We start from the raw sequence: 17,677 nt of genomic DNA on the forward strand, positions 1-17,677 counted from the left end.
TTTGTCACCCTGGGGGTGGTTTGGTGGGACAGCATCACTGGGTATTTTGCACTGTGTCCCGACTGAATCAACAGCATTTCTCACTGACCTATTTAATCCAAAATTAAGTGCTCCTTCCACTGGCCTCATTACCTCACCAGAAAAGCTGTTTTTGCATCTGTTTTTCCTCACGGTGAAAAAAAAGGTTCTTCTACTTCAAAAGTGAGTTTTCCTCTTAAGTCACTTGTCACAGGATTTCTACCCAAAATAAATATGTTTTCTCACCTACTAGCACTTTAAGACCGAATTGTGTCTTCCAATGCATGTAGGGTGCTCAGTGCAGACATTTGACTTTAGTGAATGAGCTAGGTCCTTGAGAGCCTGGCTTGACCCTGTGCTTGGACTCAGTGTATACTTATTTAGGTAATGTTTTCATTTCCCAACCCATTCAATATCACTTTTTTGGCAAAATATGGTCACGTCACTCATATTTTCCCAGTCTGTTCTGTTCTCAAGTCTTTCAGTCAGCTTACTTTCTTTTCATCTTTTTAAGTCCAGATACCATTTTCCAATGAGAATGCATGTGTGTGCACACACACATCACTGAAAGAACCCAGCGCATCTGCATTCCTCTAGATGAAGCATTCATACTGGATTCTATACCAGCTAGCTGTGCATAGGAGATATGACTTTACCTATCTACCCACCTTTACGGTAAATTAGATTGACCTTTGTTGCCGTGAGGCAAAGAATGTGGTTTGGCAGGGACCTTCAGTGCTGAGTTTTCTTCATTTCCTTCTCTGGCTCTCCTGGGGCATAGTCTAAGGGAAGTTTGTCTCCTGATGAATACTCTTTGCCTCGAACTGTCTGTTTTGAAAGCCCTCCCCCAGCTTTAGCCCCTCAAAAGTGTTGGCATTCAAGAAAGCATCAAATGGGAGTCTCAGCCATCTGTAGATTCGCTCTGGATTCCAGGTGGGTGTTTGAGGCACAGCAAATGAGAGCCCTATTTTAATACATTTGCCTGCTCTTGTCTCCTCACTTGACTTCCCAATCTAATTTCTCTGCTGCCAAGGCTTCTCACTCATATCGCCATTTAAAATTTAAAAGCAATATATATTTAAATGCAAAACAATGTGCACATGCAGGGCTGTCACGGTGGGGAGGATGACAGTGGGCTTCGCGTCAGAAAGTTCTGGATGGTCTCTCGAGTGGTGGAGCCAAAGGAGAAATGTCCCTCCACTGACTGGAAATAAAACAAATATTATTTCCCGTCCCGTCATGGTCTGCATCTCCCAACATTAGGGAAATGTTTTTATTCATTTGCTTTTTGTCAGCCTCCATTTGAAGGACTGTGATTGCAGAGAAGAGCACAGGGAGCAACTTCCCCATGTATTGTTACACCAGGAAGCCGGAAGCCGTCCATGCTCGCACTTGGAGGGGATTGGGTTCTATTCATCACAGGCATGCATTTTGGGTTTTTCTTAAACTCTCCCTATTTACTCAAAACATGGTTCTAAAATTTTCCTCCCGTCTGGAATGATAATATAATTTGGACGGGAATTTCCTGCTCATGTCCTCTTTCTGTCGATCCACTCAGGAGCACCCACTAGAGTGATCAGTTACACGGAGCCAGCTCTTTGCACATCCCTCTGTCACAAAGGCTAACGATGAAGCCGAATGTGACAAGCTCAATAAAAATGGAAAATACTTTATATGACGCAGTATGAATATTTACTAGGAATGTTCATATATCTTGTAATGCTAGCTTTTAGAATACACGAGTGAGTTTGCTTCTGGAGTTCAGGACTCAAAAGTGTGCTCCGGAGAGGATACACAGAATTACTCCGGTAGTGAAACAGAACAGTGGATTTCAAAAATCTCTAACTTTGAATGTACTTTTTCACACTGCCGTTTTCCCTTTGTTTTTAAATGTGCCTCCAAAGAGCTGTGGTTCTCCTCTCCCTGTGGAAGTACCACTGCTGCTTTCATCAAATAAATTATCTGGTGCGTAGTTTGTTCTTAGAAACTTCGGAAGTGAGGTGTTGCAATGTGAGTGTTACATGTGTGTGCCCGTATGGTGTGCAAATGTCAACTCCGTGCCTGGAAAGTTATTTATATGTGAATAAATACAGATTATATCATATCGTAAATGTTCAATGGTGAGTGTCTAAAGATTAGTGTCCTAACTAACTTTGATGCTATCATTGATTGTATTGTTACATTTTTTCCAGTATTGAGGGTCCAGCTGTGAGTCTTTGGCTTGCTGGACGAGCACTTTACCATGGAGCTCTATCCCCAGCCCTCAGTTTATTATTTCCTAGAGGTTTTATGAATTTCTCCTTTTTGTTTTTTTATATAACATCTTACTACTACTAAAACTGTTTTTCATTTTTCTATTTTTCTTTCTGTAAATTACAAACGACTTTTTATAATTATTCCCTTATCTTTCTTGTTTGTTTATTTTGATGGGAAAGTCTCAACTACATATTTTGCACTGGGATAGTGCAGTCTGTTATTCACTTGATAAGCCTGCATAGACACAGTCTACCGTGCTCATCTTCCTAAGTAGTCTACGGCTTTGTTTCATTTCTAGAGGGTTATGTGCAATGGGTGTCATATGGAACACCTCCGAGGCTATGCTTTCACAGCATCTAATTTTAAATAACCATATTACCTCTGCTATCTGTTAATATATGCAATTTATATATTAACTACCTATCTGAATGCTACATTTTTCCCTCTAAACTGGGTTTCAATAAGTTATTTAAAAATCATTTCCTTCTTTCAACTTGTCAAGTATCTGTCATGGTGTCTGAATACAAAATGAGCATAAAATGTTTACATGTCCAGGCTAGAGGAGAGAGTAAACGGTGTTGCTGGTACTTGAGTTTCAACATGTATAGAAATAGCCCACAGGAAAAGAAATGAGATCCTTGGCAATTCTATGGCTGCCTTCCTGGGATACAACATGAAAAATCTTCTTAATAATGGGACAGTGGTTTGAGCAGAGGGTTTCTAGATTACCTTGCAATAATCTTTCCCAATCTATAAAAATATGATCATAAAACTACACATTTTACATCTCCTCTTAGCATGACGGATATAATATAAAAGACCAAGAAAATTTGATAGCCCCCGGTCAGCTGTTTTTAGCATTACAGAAACTAATGCACCTTCATTTCCCTGTTATAATGGCAGCTTTTTATTTGACATCTCTTCTCTGTTTAGCTTGATTTAATTTTAGTTCTTGTACTCAGAATGCCTTTATGCCACTCCATCTCTTGTTAGATAGCTGTTAACTACAGCTGTGAATCAAGACCCATAGGATGCAGTGCGCATGTGCAGACACAGGCTGCCCCTAAGTGTACAGGACAGATAGGAGAGAGGAATCGGAGGAGCTTGCTCCAGAGAGTGAGAAGAATGCTTCTAAAATCACAGAAGGAAGAAGGGATGGAGGGGAATAGCAAAGCACTGCTTCAAAGTACTTTAGCAATGACTAGACAGTGATTGGCTCTGAGAGAAGGTACTGATGCCAGTAAGGTCTCCAACCTGTTTCCTATTTGAGTAACTCTGCCTATCTGACTGAGTTTTAAGGCTAATGTAGCATATGGGTTAAAGAAGCCAGCCCACCTTCATATAGACACCAGGGGTCCTAGTGCCTGTAGAAAGGCAATGATTAGCATGAAAAGAATCTATGATTCTTAAAGATTGGCATGAATCTCTAAAGGACAGCAACGGGAAGGGAGAAATGTGTTATGTGCCTTAAGATGCTCTCATCTATGTTTTCATTTATAGAATAAGGTCTATCACTATATTGCGTCAGAATAGAAAGGCTCAGGCAGAGCAGTGTGTCCAGTGTAATGTCATACAGAGGATGAGCAAGGCTGGAAACTAACATGATGGGAATTGATTACCAGTCAGTTACATACAAGTGACTAACGGATGAGTCTGCAACCTTAGGAATTACAAAAGCATTACTAGTTATAACCGGAGAAAGAAATCCAAAATTAAGTAGTAGAACTGAGCAAGTAGGTGTCAAAAGGGATGCTGACACCTTGAGCACCCAGAAGTGAGGACCATAGCCGAGAGACAGACAATTCTGGAAGATTCTGCAGGGGAACATTCCTCTTGCTTGTACATCCCTACAGGAAGCCACATCTGCTATGTTGCACTGCTCAGAATATGACAATTAACATAATAATTTAAAATATTGTCATTCCAAGTCAAATTCACGCCCTACCTCCCAGTATTCTCTGAAGCCCTGAATTAGGTACGGAAGGTAGAAAGCAAGGAGGAAGAGCATGAGCCACTTACTAATAACTTCTGCTTGCAGGAAAGCTCAGTGACCTGAGGACCTCCCAACAGCACAGCTCAGTGACCCCAGGACCTCAGTGACCTAGGCACCTCCCAACAGCACACACCTCAGTGACCCCCAGGACCCCCCAGCACACACCTCAGTGACTGGGGACCCCCCAGCACACACCTCAGTGACTGAGGACCCCCTAGCACATACCTCAGTGACCCCAGGATCCCCCAGCACACACCTCAGTGACCCCAGGACCCCCCAGCACACACCTCAGTGACTGAGGATCCCTCAGCACACACCTCAGTGACCCCAGGACCCCCCAGCACACACCTCAGTGACTGAGGACCCCCAGCACACACCTCAGTGACTATGCACCCCCTCTAGGCTTCCCCTCCCAGAAGTCTACAGCGCATCTCAATACTGCCACCCTGGAGACCCAGTCCTTTAGAGAAAACCATAGCACCGTCTAATAGTGTCTAACAGTGTGTTTTATTCCGATTTGCCTCTTTCTCTATGCCTGTCTATCTTCCCACTTACTGAGAGAAGAAAGACATGTTTGAAATAACATATTCCAAGTTTAGGACGACACCCTGTGCAGCAGAGTCCCTCTGGGGGCATGATAAGAAAATTTGCCTACTTTGAAAGCAAAATCTCAAAGCCAGAGGGACCATGAGAACAAAATTTTTTCACCCTCCCATTCTCCTCCCTTCACGTCCTAAAGACAAGAGTGGAAGATTTTCTAAAAGGTGTGCAGTGGGTTATGAGCGACAGTTCTATTGAGCTCTCAATGGACAAGTAAGCCTAGATGATCTATGAATTATATTTAAATTCTAAGCCAAGAAGTATGGGCTTTCTTCCTAACCAGAGTTAACCCAGTGGAAGATTAAATGTGAGAATTTTGATGATAATTACATCCCAATATAGCTGAAACATTTTAGGTAGAAGTTTGTTTCTACCTAATAGATAATTTCTTAATTTGAAAACTGTTCAACTAGACCAGAGTTGGAAAACACATGGTGAGTATGTGTATTTTAAAAACAATGGGAAAATTTTAGAAAAATGTTCTTTTTTTGGAGTTTGACTTTTGAATACTTTGTACAGATACTTGCTTTGCCAATTGTTTTTCTTTTTTTCCTTTCTCATACTTTTGTGTGAGGATATATACAAATGTTTGAGATTAATAGTAGCGGAATTTTGAATAAGACACCTTTCACTTGAATGTTGTGACTGATCGTAAAACATCTGAGCTGTTTGCCGTCCGGTCCAGTTTGCTTCGCTGTGGGCGCACAAGCTCAGGGAAGGGCCAGGGGAGCAAGCAGGGCCCAGCTTCCCGGAGCCGCCAGAGGGTGCCCTGAGGCTCTGCAGGCTGTAGCCTCCTGTGCTCACCGTGGTCCAGGACAAGTGAGGTCTCGGTGGTGTCTGTGGCTGAGGCAGCTCACCTCTTAGGACTGCAGTACACAGCTCCCCGTCTCCTGTGCACATCCTCACCCTGTAACATTTGAGAATGGTGGAGATTTACAGCATGATCTCCGTGAAATAAAATAAATCCCCAAAGCTTTTATAATGTTCAAGCTTGGGTAGGGGCAGAAAAAGCCATCGAGCAAACATCTCTTCTGGGGCTTGACACTAAACACACCTCACATGAACTAGTCTATGGATGCGATATTTTACTCCACAGAACTCTGGCCTTGATGCTTCGGCTGACATTTTCTCCTCCTTTCTCCTGTCACCCTCTCTTGCTCCCCTTCCTTACTCTCATTAGACTACGTCTCCCCTCATCATGTCCTTGAACTTGTATCACACACACACACACACGCGCGCGCGCGCGCGCGCACACACACACACACACACACACGCGCGCGCACATTCACGCTCACACACACATACGCACACACACGCATATACACACACACACATGCACACAATACACGCACACATGCACACACACAAACACACACACACATTCACACACACATACGCACACATGCACACACACACACACGCACATTCACACTCACACACACATATGCACACACGCACATACACACACACATGCACACACACGCACATTCACACACACATACGCACACATGCACATTCTCACACACACACACACACATAAGCACACAGTTAAGCCTAGATTGCATACATGAGAGAAATCATTAAGAACTTTTTTTTGAGCCTGTATTATATCATTTAACCCTTCCATCCATGTTGCTCCAAATGATGATATAATTTCATTCTTCTTTTGGCAGACTACAGGGAAGAAATTATTTTAAAAGGGTGTCCAATAGTGAAAAAATCATAAATAATATTAAATACATCTAAGTAAATACAAATTAAAAAATACTTTTTTAAAATTTTTTTTGGGGGGGGACTGGTGGAAATTCCCCAAACTGTCTCGTGTTAAGGAAACTGCCCAGCCCTGGGATGGCTCAGCTGCCCGGCCTGCTTGTCGTGTCTCCAGGAACACGCAGCACCGAGGAGGCGGGTTGTGGAATTTAACCCTGCCGGCCTCCGTCATTTGTTGCCGTGTACACACTTCTGTACACGTACTTCCTGTTTGCTTGTGTCCACTCTCCCACTAATAAAAGGCTGCTGAGCCCAAGGCATGAGGCTGACATCAGGTGACCCTCACGGCAGGTGGGGGGTAGGGAGTGGGGGTTGGGGGTGGGGAGTAGGGGGTGGGGGTATGGGAGCCCCGCTGGTGTAATAAACTTTCTTTTCTTCAACTGAAAAGGCTCAGTGACTCAGTTTCCCAGAAATTACCACATCAAGACCAAGTCAAAAATACGACTAAAGGTATTGTAAAGAGGAGGGGAAACCCAAGAACTGGGGAAAGACATGGTGAAGGTCCCGAACTGCTATCTTAGCATCTGCAGCGGAAGTCTTCCATGTGGCCTTCCTGGTCAGTCAGTTTAGAGGCTTCCATCCTTCCCACAACCCAGCTCTTCTGCTGACCAAGGCTGGATGTCCGCCAAAGCTGTCTTCACTTCTATACCTTCCTTCTTGGCAAACCAGGGGCCTCTGCTGACTGCACGCAGCATTACGGCCTGACAAAGTGTGAGCAAATATGTCCTACCACTCTTGGGAACCGCGTCTCTCCGGTGACCGTGTCTGTGTCCTGGGATACCAGCCAGGGTTTGTCTGGCAAGTGTGTTGGGAGTGGAAGCAAGCGTGGAACTGAGATCTGTGCACACAGACCTGTGTCTGTACTTGCAAAACCCACTAAGCAGTAAAGATGCTTCTTGAAGGCTAAGACTATGGATGTCAAGTAGTCACTGGAACATCAGATGTCTCAGTCTCCCTGGTGGTGAACCTCCATGAAGACAGGTGACTCCAGTAGTTGATCTATCTGCTGACCTCAGGCTTGGAGCCCTGGAACTCCACAGATATTTTCAGCAAATGAAGTGATATGACTCATCAAAGCATGTGCTTCACTGTTTGAACTGAGACTCGTACCACCTAAGCTTTTGGGGTTGTTAGATTCTAGCCCTCCTCTGTTCAACACTGCTGCCCTGTGGCTCTTTCTAACCCTGAGGCTCTGGCAGATTAACTTCGGTCTCGTTCCAGTTCTTTCTTCTGTACTCCAAAGTTTATCAGCTTTGAACAATAGGTTCCCTCCACTGTAAAGCTATTCTTAACTGAAACATTCCCTCCTGGAGGGAGAAGGAAAGTTCCCAGAATTCAGGAAGAAAATGAAATTTACAAGGCTCAAGAAGTTCCTGAAACTTACAAGATTCACAAGGCCTCTCCCCAAGGTTATATAAATACTAACAGGAAGTAGGGAAGGATACTCTCTGGGGTCCAAGCTGCCAGCAAGTTCTGCAAGGAGCACCAAGGCTGTGGCTTTTGTTTGTCCTTGTTCATGATGGGGTGAACTTTTTGATGATGCAGCTGCCTTTTGGGTCACCCATGTTCCCATAAGCAACTTTTAAATCCTGCTCCTGTAAGGTACCACCCACCCCAGTTCACTGATGTGCTAAGCTGGACTTGGGTAGAATATGTTTGCTGCTGGTGATATCTGGTCTGCTCGTGCTGACCCAGGAAAAGTCTGGTACCCTGCTACAGATCTTCAAGTAATGAGATGGACAGAATGGACCACCTCTCCATTGTTGGCACAAGGAGCCAGAGAAGTTGCTAGCTCACCAAACCCAAAAAATTAACTGGAGTTAAAGCCTGTGAGATCTGTGGGCTTTTTCTTGAGGAGGACCACCAGTCTCTTCACCAAGGCTGCCTGCATCACCTTTAAATGAGGATCCCCAGGCTGCTTGCTCTTGGCTGCATCAACTTGCTGTTTCTCTGCCCTTTCAGCTGTCTTTCCCCTGCTCTGTGATTTATGATGCTCTTCCACTCATCCTTTCTCCAGAATACTCCATGCTTGGTTATTCCACCTCCCTCATTCACGGCATCACAGGGGAGCAGAGTCTAGTTCACCACCCAACTCAGAAGCTGTAGTAATCTTTATCAACAGATCTCAGAGAGAAATTCTGATGTACTAGCTTTCCTGGCTTGAACTGCGGTTTGCATTCGTGCCGGCTTCCTTCTGAGGAAAAGTCATTTACCATGTATTTTTATTAGATTAGAAAAACATAGAGCTGAGGCTAATGCGTATTTGCTTTATGAAGTTTCCCAACACGTCCCCCCTCATTGCAAACACATTCAAAGTTGAAATTTTTGCATTAGTCTACAAAAGAACACATCATTTTTAAAAAATTCAAATTTGATCCTGTTCTCTTTATAGCCATCTAGCTTATTCCCTAGACATAGAATTAAAACAATGAAAACCTCATTAGTTTTCACATTCATTAGTGAAAACAGCTAAAATTTCAGATTTTTCTCAAGGCCGGTCCACAGAGAAACTGTAGGGGCCAGTGAGCACTCATTAAGGAGGTCACCCCTTGGGAAGGCATGAAGAGGCATTCTTCCAGTGGTGTTTTCACTACCCCATGTGGAGGTTCGCTTCCATGGATAAGGCAGCCTCATGAGTCAGCCGGGTAATTTAAAGCCAACCCCTTGGTACCATCGGTAACGTTCAGCAGCACAGAGAGAGATGTGTGTTTGAGGCAGAGATGCACTAAAGTGTACCAAATGGGACTTAGCATTGGAAAACCATGTTGTCTTTAGTAGATGACAAATACTGAGTAACTTGATTCAGACTCTGTTCAAAACTGGGATATAAATATTAATCACATCCAAATTTCAAAAACCTATTTCATTGCCTGCTTACTAGTCGCTAAATGAGTGAATAAATTCACACAAAAGCTATTGTACACCTAACCTTCTTTACCCTCCAACTGGAGAGCTAGATGGTAAATGCTCATGAGTGCCTATGCCTTGGTTTGCTAGAACGTCTCATTGCTGAGCTTGACATGGCCAATGCTTCTTGTTCCTTGTTTCCAAACTGATGTAGCCAGATGATATTAAATCAAATCAGTCACACTCTTGAAGGCCAAGTGGAAAGATGTACCCTTCTGTAGACACAACTTAACTCCCATCATGTTTTCATGTGTTAACATAACCAATGAAAAGCCAGAACTACTAGATCATACAAGTTCAACGATTTTTTTTTTTTAAGCAGAAAAACTGAGGAAATCCACATAGGAAAAAAATCTTAAAATTGGTGAGAGACAAAGAGAGATGTGTTTAAAAAAACAAACTTTATGTTAGCCACATTAAGAACTAAGAGTCAGAGGAATACTATTTCCCAAGGCCTAACCTCTGAGTTAAAAGAGAGGGCAAATAAATATGTTTTCTGGACACAAACAGAGAGTTTACCACACTTAGAAAAACAAATTTACAATTGTGCTAAAAATACATAAAATAAGCACGCATAGTTGAAAGGGCATCTAAAGGAAGGACGGGCTGAGTGCCAGGTCATCTGCTGGTGGGCGGGAACAAAGACCTCTGCCCTCTTACTTCATAATCCTGAATTAGAGAGTCAAAAATCTGCAAATGTTGGACTTTTTACCCCCTGACCTTTCCATAGGTCGAGTCCGTACTCTTCTCTTCAGTCCAAATAAGAAAGTTAAAAGATGTTGAACCTGTGCTCGGTGCCTTTACTGCTTCATTTGGGGAGAAGCCACGAGCATTTTAACTGTTGTTGGAAGGTCTAATAACAACTGTACAGAGTAATAGTGTCACTTGTTTGTAATAAGAATAGTGAAATAACAAATAAAAATTGCAATGATCATTTATTTTGTAGTTATATGACAAAGCTACCCAAAAGTGTCAGTCCCTCTGTCAATGGACTAATAAGGGATTAATCACCACCACCCCAAGCTGTAAGTTATCCTGCAGGGGGAATGACATCTTAGGTGAAGGGAAAGTTACCAACAGAACTTGCAGAGGACACAAACCTGAGGCTATGTCTAGGTCCTTCCATATTGTATTCTTTGCCAACATCTAAATTATTTGAGTTTCATTGTTTCCCATCCATGAAATTGACTAATGCCTCCTTGTAGTACCACCCATGTACAATTGGACACAATCATGGAGTAGCTGATTTAGTGACCCACAGCAATTTCTGTATGCCTAATGAGACTTGAATTCTAGAATCTCACACCACATGCTTCCTAAGAAATACTGAGAATGAATTTACTAGGCCAAGAAATCCAAAATTTTCTGGTTCTCACTCTTCACCTGGGTCTTTACTTCAAGCAGCCTTACACCTCCCCAGTTTGAACCAATGTGACACTCCTAACCCCCACCCCCACCCCATTCTTTAAAAACAGACCCCAGAAGGATAGCTTAATGCTTCATCTATTTCCTAATGTTCTCACTTTCTTGATCCACGAGAACCTTGTTTTCCTTGGAAGTTTTTTTGTTTGCTTTTTTTTTTTTTTTTTTAGACAGGGTTTCTCTGTGTAGCTTTGCACCTTTCCTGGAACTGACTCTGTAGCCCAGGTAGGCTTTGAACACACAGAGACCTGCCTGCCTCTGTCTCCCGAGTGCTAGGATTAAAGATGTGTGCTGCCAGCTCCCGGCTTCCTTGGAAGTTTTTATTCCCAGCATCAAGTATGGCTGTTTTCTCACTCACACACCTGTCAACAGTCATTGGTCCTTCTCCTTCCTTAAAAGCTGCAGCATTTTTGAAAATGCTGCTTTAGATCATAAGGTGCTCTATTCTCCTTGGGGAAACCATCCCCAAATCTCAACATAAATGTCATTCTCTGAAGGTTTTGGTGTCTATGCTTTCTTAAACATTGCTATTATCATTTTGACCTAAGTCAGTCTCTTAACTCTAGCTCCCTGTAAAATCAAAAAGCAAATTGTATACTTCCAATGTACAGTGGGACAGATATACATTACATTCCAAAAAAGTAGGAATGAGTATAGTGAGGAAATACCAGACCAAAATAAGACAAAAACCCAGAAAGGCAAATAACAAATCCTGTGGCCCCATGTCCTGTGTCTGGAACTTTAGTTTCGAAGGACTTTACCATCTAAGCCAAAGCTGGCTGCAATGTATGTTGGTCTCTTTAAGTAGACGAAGTGAAGGAATTGAGATGGGGGACTTTATACCTCTATAAACATCTATTTTATACCTCTGTTTTATACATTCATTCTATCATTCCTGTTATTTTAGAGAACCCTGACTAACATACCCCACTTTCAGATTGCTTTCCCTGGTTCATGTTTGAGACTGGAGATGTGCTGTCTCCGTTTCTTACTCTGGCCCCCTGTTGCCTGCCTCCCTGGTAATTATGGACTACCTCTAGAGCCATAAGTGCAAGTGAACTCTTTTTTCCACAACTTACTTTTTGTCGTTGTATTTTCTCACAGCAACAGCAAAGCAACTAATACACTTCCCTATTTGTATCCCTTTATTTCCTTCTCTTGTCTCATTGCGCTGGCTAGGACTTCAAGTGCTATGTTGAATAGATATGGAAAGAATAGACACCCTTGTCTTGCTTCTGATTTCAGTGGGAATACTTTGAGTTAACATGATGTTGGCAAAAAAAAAAAGATGATGTTGGCTATAAGCTTATCATATATAGCCTTTATTATTTGTTAATTTATTATAGTTTCATGTGTACGTGTGCATGTACATGTGTGTGTGTGTGTGTGTGCTTGTGCACACTTTATGGTGTGTGTGTGTGTGTGTAGATCACAAAGGACAGCATGTGGATATTGATTCCCTCTTTCTACCATGTGCACTCCAGGGATTTAACTCAGGTCAGTGTCCTTGGCAACAGGCACCCTCATCTGCTGAGCCATCTTGCTGGATGTTTATCTTTTGTCATGCTGAGATAGAATCTACCCATAGGTTGTATAAAACAGAAGGAGAATACAGGGGCAGGGAGTCTAAGTGGGAATGGAGGTGGGAAAGTAGGTGAGGCAAGGGGAAGTGAAGAATGGTTAATCCTAACAGAGGATGCATGAAAAAGTCACATGGAAACCTACTTCTTGGAAAAGCAAGTAAAAATTAAGCAAGCCAGAAGAGTGATAGTTTGAATAACTGAATAATACTGTACCCAACAGCCAAGGTTATTAAACAAAATCCCTTTGTCAAGTATGAGTTATTTCCAAATGAGTTATTGGTCAGAAAGGTCTCAGAAGATCCATTGCCCACCAGAACTAGTCAATAAGACCCTAGTTCTGAGGATAACACACATTTTGGGTATAAAATACAGAAATCAAACAGGAACCAAGTTGGAATTTCTTCCCTACTGGCCATGTACATTGCCAGGGAGTAATGTCATCATTGGTTTCACCCATCTGAGAGCCCTCCAAACTGTAACAGAAGCGTTCCAGGTGAGATGTACCCACTGCACAATAGTGCCACAAGTGCTATGGCGGCAACCAAGTGTTCATTGATTGATTTTGAGAGCTACTCTAAGAGGAAACCATGCCTGGTCTGTAACTATCGTTAAAAATACACACAGGCTGAGGAGGTCCTATGCCTTGGTGGGAGCTTCCTACTAGTATTTAGTTTAATTAACGTAGCACCAAGTTCTCTTCCAAATACAAGTGTTTATGCCATAGGCAAATACCATTTTGGGGCTTATTCCGAGAAGCATCTCTTTGCAATGAATCCTGGTTAAAGCAGAGATGCTTGGCTGCTCAAGATGCTTACAAGTACATCGGGATGAGTACTCATCCCTGAATAGGATAGTCATGACACCTCCCACCCCCAAAGCTCAGGGAACAATGTAGAAGAGGCGAGGGAAGGGGTGTAAGAATCAGGAGATGGGGAGAAGGGCTGTGAATGCCATCTTTGGGCATGGCACAGCCAGTGCAGTGGTGGAACCACAGCACAATGGCTGCCTCAGATGGGTCTGCACAAGACGGGCTGTCTGTTGTCCCAACTGTTGTAAATCATAGCTCAGGGAGAGACCCGTGAGATCCCACCCCTCACTGCCGAACGACGGGATACTTATGTATTCCAGGGGAGGGACAGACATTCTGTTCAGATGGCTACCCACTGATGAGCCTACCATGTTCCAACCATGGTCACACAGATTGGCCCCAGCTGATCTCAATGGGTCACAACACAACACAGAAATACTTGAAGGTAAGAAGAGGAGGACTTGTGGGGAGGAGAGGCTGTAAGGGGTGGGAGGAAGATATGAGGATAGTGATGGGGACCAGAACTTTAAAACCCAATCACGTTCTCTCTCTCTCTCTCTCTCTCTCTCTCTCTCTCTCTCTCTCTCTCTCTCTCTCTCTCTCTCTCTCTTTCTCAAACTTGATGAATGTTTGAGAACTGAAGTCAGTAACCTAAATCCTCTCTCCTGGTGAAGTCATTCAGCCACATCTGAAGTCGGACATTTTGCAGATGGCCTAAGGCAGCATCTTGGGTCCTTCCCAGAGTCATCTCTCTGCTCCTTGCTGTGACTGGCAGGCAAGGGAAGGGCAGGACTTGAGCCATTGCTCATGATTTCCATGTAAACAAATTTTCCCTCGTTCTGTTTTCCTTAAAACTTTGACCTGATTTCTTTCACATGCGGAGTTCATTCTCCTGAAATCTAAAGGTTGCTAAAAATATCAGTAAAGTCTGCAAAAAAAAAAAAAAAAAAAAAACTCAGAAACAAGAGCCCATTCATTCAAGCCCAGGACTCCTGAGTCATCATTTCCTTAAATGCACGATACAGATATATTTTGTCTCTTCTATTGATAATTTTACATTAAGGGATCATTAAAAAGCAGCTGCTGGGCTGCTTTTCAAGACACAGTAGCTGAACTCATTTTCCCCCCATTCACTAAAAAGGTGCTTAGTTCACATTATAGATTTCCGATTAGCAGTGAACCCAAAGGGCTACGTCGGGCGCTTGCTATACTTAAGGGACTGCCTTCAGAGGGAACCTTTCAAGGCTCACATCCAGGTTCTTCCTAGTGCCTAGCAAAGGCCCGTGTTTATTCCTCCAGAAGTTCTTGGTTGTTCTGTGTTTATTTTTCACTGCTGTTGACTGCTGGCACCTCTCACACAGGGATATTTGTTCTGAGAGGGCAGACCCAGGACAAGTGGAGGCAGGGAATCCAGTGCAAGCCTTCTGCTGGAGGCACTGTGGGTCTCCTTACTCTGCAGTAGTTGTATTCATTCATACCAAGAGATTCTCCAAGACTGAGGCTTTGGGTAGAGGAGTTGGAGGAGTGGGGACTGATTTAGACATTGTTGTTCACCATCACAGCCCATCAGCACAAAATGGCCTCCCCAGGGCAACATAGAATGACTGACTGGAGACTCGCAGTGAGTTTTGCAAACTGAAAGCAGGACGAGTCAGTCTGCTCCAGATCTCCTCCATCCGGGCTTCTGTGATGGTCTAGTCTGTGTAGGATGCTTCTGAGTTTTAGAGACACAGCACTTCCCAGTTCCACAACCCTCCATTCTCAAGCATGATCCACTCACAATTTAGTATAAATTCCAACCAGTATGCCATCACCTCCAGGAATTGCCTATTTTTGAATTTTGAACTTTCCTGAAGAAAACGATTATCTTCAAGATTTAAAGGCTAGCTTTAATGCCCCTGAGAGAAGTGGGTGGAACCTTCCTCTAACCTCCAAGGTCTCTCTTCCAGCACTAAGGGTGGCACACAAGGCCCTGAGGAGGGTTTGTGTTGTTTACTGTGGGTCTGGGCAAAGACAACAGGACAAATGATAATTTTCCTTCCCTTATTATTCATCATGCTGTTACTTTAGTGTTGGTTCATCTGGACTGGTGGGGGGTTTCCAAAAGGCTGAGGATGGAGGAGCTGACCAGCACGCACTCTCAGCCCAGGCAGACGTCAATATGAGTGGGCATGGTGGCATTTTGTCCTGCCCAGAGCAGCCTTCGGCCTGTGTGGCATCCATCACTGCTTGTTGCCTTTGTTTGGCTCTCTGTTTTCCTGGCCTGCTCAGCTGCCTGCAACAGCATCCGGCATTCTTCTCTTTCTATTTTCCTGGGTCACAAACTGCAATTTATGGAAGCCTTTAAGCAGAAAGGGCTTTTTGATAAAGGTAGATGCCAGGGAAATGACAAATGTCAGAGGCAAGGCACACATTTGGAAGGAGGCAACATCTGCTGTAGTATGTCCTGTTCTTATTACAGTTTGTGTCCTGAGGAAATATCACAACCTGCAGAGTAGTCAATATAAAGACAGGACCGTGGCAGAACCAATGAGAGGGCCCGGCCCTTCCTCCTTTCCAGCTGAAGGTGGGGAAACTTTGAGAGAAGTCTCAAAGGTCCTTGGTGACATAATTAAAATTTGAACCAAGCACTTCAAAGGCCTTCGTGGCTGTGTCCACCGCACACTGCCGACTCTGTTATGTCTTTGATAATGAAATATGGGGGAAAGGAGACGAGCTGGTAAGAGGAAAAAATAGAACATGATCTTCTGTGTTTTAAGAATCGAAGTTTTGCTTTAGAGTCATTTGTCCTACGATAAAATGACCATCTGGTGGTGAGACCAAATGATGTCAGAGTGGAAGAGGCCCATAATATACCCCTGCCCCTCCTACATCCCTGCAGACCCTGAGGCTGAGCATCACTTTCTTTGTAATATCCTTCGCAACATCTACTCTTTCTAGTTATATTGTTACTCTGTGGTTGATATACTGTGCACCCCAATAAACTTATCTGGGGGTCAAAGAACAGAACAGCCAGTATATTAAACATAGAGGTTAGGCAGTGGTAGCACACACCTTTAATCCTAGCATTCGGGAGACAGAGATCCATCTCTGTGAATTCAAGGCCACATTGGGAACAGAGCCAGGTATGGTGACACATACATTTAATTCCAGCACTTGAGATCTCATATATTAGCTTGGGAAGGACACACACCTTTAATCCCAGGAAGTGATGGCAGGAAACAGAAAGGTATATAAGGTGTGAGGACCAGGAACTAGAGGCTTTTAAGTAGTTCAGCTGAGATGCTTTTGGGTGACGACTCAGAGGCTTCCAGTCTAAGGAAACAGGATCGGCTGAGGAGCTGGTGAGGTGAGGTTGGCTGTGGCTTCTTCTGTCTCTCTAATCTTTCAGCTTTCACCCCAACATCTGGCTCTGGTTTTTTTTTATTGTTACTATAAGATCTCTTAAGATCTTATAATTCACGTTACATTACTCTTATAACCCAGAACCTCACAGACATGCACCAGGACCAATCAGAGTAGATATTCTAACCATTAGTCTTTGGATAGAGTCTTCTTTTAATTAGGATGAAAAGAAGCAAGAACTTGACCTTCCCACATGTCAGCATGTTCCCTCCAGAAGTCAGGACTCTCTGACTTGTACTTTTCTGATTTGTTATTCTGACGTGCTGAAGCCAAGGCCCCGTCACCCGTCACTGTCTGCCTCCCCTTACCTTTGTTCCACATACCAGATGATGTGTTTGTGGGGCAGAGCAGCCGTGGGAGTTCCATGCTGCAGGAGAATGACTGGAGAGTAACGGGGATTTTCACGGAGTAAAGCCACCCTGTCTTACTTCTGTTTAAGTTACTTTCTCTTCTAGTCACATTTCCCCAGCGATGAAGGTCAGACAGTGCCATATCACTCACACTGTTTCCACGGGAGCCCTCTGTCTCCACACTGTCAGGAGAATGAACGACCTGCACTTGCCATGCAAGTAGTCACATGCTTTGCCAGGGTGCTGGCTGCAGTGATGTGCTCTTGGGTGCTTGCTTGCTTTGGCCTGGCTTCTGTCTGTTTCCTGGTTTTGGTGTGGGGGGAAATATCTATAACTTCTGTCTATATCTGTACCTCCATCTGTGTCTATACCTAAATCCATATCTATTGCCTACAAAAGGACTTTTTCCAATTTAGTGAACATCATGAATATCTTTGGAGACATTATGTTGGAGACTCTATGAAGTTGATCGACATCAGAGAAAATGAGGCAAGAAATCCTTAATAATAATTTACCCAATATATCTTATCATTCCTCTGTAAATCATATTTCTGCTAAAAAAAAA

This window comes from Peromyscus maniculatus, chromosome 10 (genome assembly GCF_049852395.1).
Source record: "Peromyscus maniculatus bairdii isolate BWxNUB_F1_BW_parent chromosome 10, HU_Pman_BW_mat_3.1, whole genome shotgun sequence".
Lineage (NCBI taxonomy): Eukaryota > Metazoa > Chordata > Mammalia > Rodentia > Cricetidae > Peromyscus > Peromyscus maniculatus.